This window comes from Stegastes partitus, unplaced genomic scaffold, assembly GCF_000690725.1.
Source record: "Stegastes partitus isolate 25-593 unplaced genomic scaffold, Stegastes_partitus-1.0.2 Scaffold2371, whole genome shotgun sequence".
NCBI lineage: Eukaryota > Metazoa > Chordata > Actinopteri > Pomacentridae > Stegastes > Stegastes partitus.
Window position 1 is genome coordinate 23,528 of NW_007580102.1, and position 2,464 is coordinate 25,991.

General features: G+C 36.7%; 1 protein-coding gene across 1 annotated transcript in view; it reads left to right on the forward strand.

Annotated features, from left to right (window-relative positions):
* The window catches only part of LOC103374836 (protocadherin beta-15-like), a gene marked incomplete at its 3' end in the record, with an annotated part of 13,976 nt that overhangs the window by 8,203 nt on the left and 3,309 nt on the right, over positions 1–2,464 (forward strand). The gene's annotated exons all lie outside the window — the stretch shown is intronic.

Here is a 2,464-nt window from a genome sequence, read left to right on the forward strand (position 1 = left end):
TCTCTCTCTCTCTCTCTCTCTCTCTCTCTCTCTCTCTCTCTCTCTCTTACTGTCTCTGTCACACACACTCATTGCACACACAAACACAGTCATATGGGTCATACACATACAGAATCTAATTTATACTTTAGACTTTGTAAGACTGACACTCAGCTTCTTTTAGTTTAATTCAGTTCAGTTAAATAAAGTTATAGTCCACTCCCTGTTCGGGATTATTATTTTGTTGTAATATTAATTATATGATGCATAAAATACCAGCATGATACTTTTCTATTTTATTTTTGTTTTTCAGTCCTTATATTTTTTTTTTGCAGTATACTGTGATAGTAGGATCATTACGGGACTGACTCAGTGTTGACAGATACAGTTTTTGTGAGCAATTCAGTCATAAATTACAGTTTATTATTTATCCAAATAGACACAAATTCCATGCTGTAATAAGCACCACACAAATTACAACCGTATTTGTTGTGAGTCACATGGTAAGTATGCTGGTTGTCCTACTTCCCAAAGCCAAACTCTGTGTACTGACCACTAGTCTAACCAACAACATCTCTCTCTTGTTTTTCTCTTTCATGTCTTCCCCTTGTTGCTTGGTGCTGTTCCTGTTTCCTCCCTGATGTTTGTTCAATCCTGACTCACCAAATAAGGTAAGAAATAGCTTTCATCTATATCATTCACAGCATTATCTCAACACATACAACAGTACAAACTTTCATGATTAGAAAAGCACAACACATCACTGATGCACTGACAGCTCAAAGTCATACTTCATCATGCAGTAACAGAATTTAAACACAAATCATAGCAGGGATTTGTTTGACAGCAGTGCCCAAACACCACACATTGGCACCAAGTAAGGCAGTTAATCAGATTTTCTACAAGCAGCACATCTGCTCACATGTAAGACACATGTCACCACTCACCACTGATGATCACATCAATCAGGCATCCATGGATCAGGTATGAGAGACTTAATGCTCAAGGCATGATGGGATTTTGTTTTATCTGACTGACGGGTTACACTCAAGCACACACATTATCACATGGACGTAGTCTACAATCTGTACTGTAAACAAAACATTTAGCCCTTTCATCCATACACTCTGTGTTTCAGGGGACCAAAGAACTTTACATTTAAACAGGATAATTGTATAGGTTAGACAGGTTTACCTACTAACAGGCTTATATGGTTTAAGGAAAGCATTAGCAGGGAAGACCAGCTGTTAAAGTTACTCATGCCCGAATGAAACTGTAGTCATTATACTGCCGAGTATCTTGGATTTTATCTATTGAGTTTTACTATAGATGTTTAGCAAATTAGAAAGTGTTAGATTACAGTCATTAAATTAAACATCACAGTGAAGTGGATGTACACTGTTCAGCACAAGTGATAGACTAGAAAATACTGATCATATGACACAAACATAGCATGTTAAGAAAACATAATAAGCCTACCTACAGTATTCTGGCATATCAGAGGAAAATGACTCAGACGTAGATGAGACAAGTGTGCATTATTTTGTGAAATTTTCTTTATTTGTTTCAGATTATTTGGTGTAGACCTAGCTAAAAATATTAATTCCATGCAAAGTTCTGCAATAAATCCTACTCCCATAAAGGTTACAGTGTTCAGTTTTTGTTGCAACTGTTTTAGAGGCATTTCAGTTTAACTTTATCATTTTGATTGATGTTGATTTGTATTGCAGTAAAGAGAGAGGTATTTCTTTAATCTCTGGGGTCTACAGAATAAACCCTCCTCAGTATAACACCATGCAGCACCACCAGCTTCTAAAACAACAATAGAGTGACTCAACACCTCTCTAAAACAACTTCAATAATAGCTGAACAATATAACCGTCATTAACATAGGATTATTGCAGGACTGTTGAATTTAACTGCATTTGTTTTGGCTAAGAGTGCCCAATAAACAGGTAAATGACTGTATCTAGACTGAAACAAAACCACTTTTTTATGTATAATGCAGGCCCACATCATGCACCTGATTTAACATCCAAACATCTGTTATTGTAATCTTAATAAAACTGAAGCATACTGTCTGTTGTTTAGTATTTACAAGTGGTCCCACACACCTAAATTAAAGCCGAATGAAAAGTGCACATTGACTCCGGAGTCATTTTCAAGTCACTGTACAGTCACTGTTTGAAGAAGGGGTGCTAATACTGTATATTGATGATTAGTATATCATCCTATTTTATAAGGTAGGCTGTCCAGGGTGTAGTCTGCCTCCTGTCCAGTGTGTGGCAGAATAGGTTCTGACCTCCACTGGATAAGAGGATGTAGTAAAGAGATGCACTGATGAGCACTTGATTTGCACCTGACAGTGAACATGTGCAGTATGTGGCTTAAAATTAAATGTTACAGGTGAGTGAAATGCATGTGTTTCCAGCTGTGTACATCAAAATCCCACTTTATGAATTTATGTCTGCAAATCTCAGCCTTT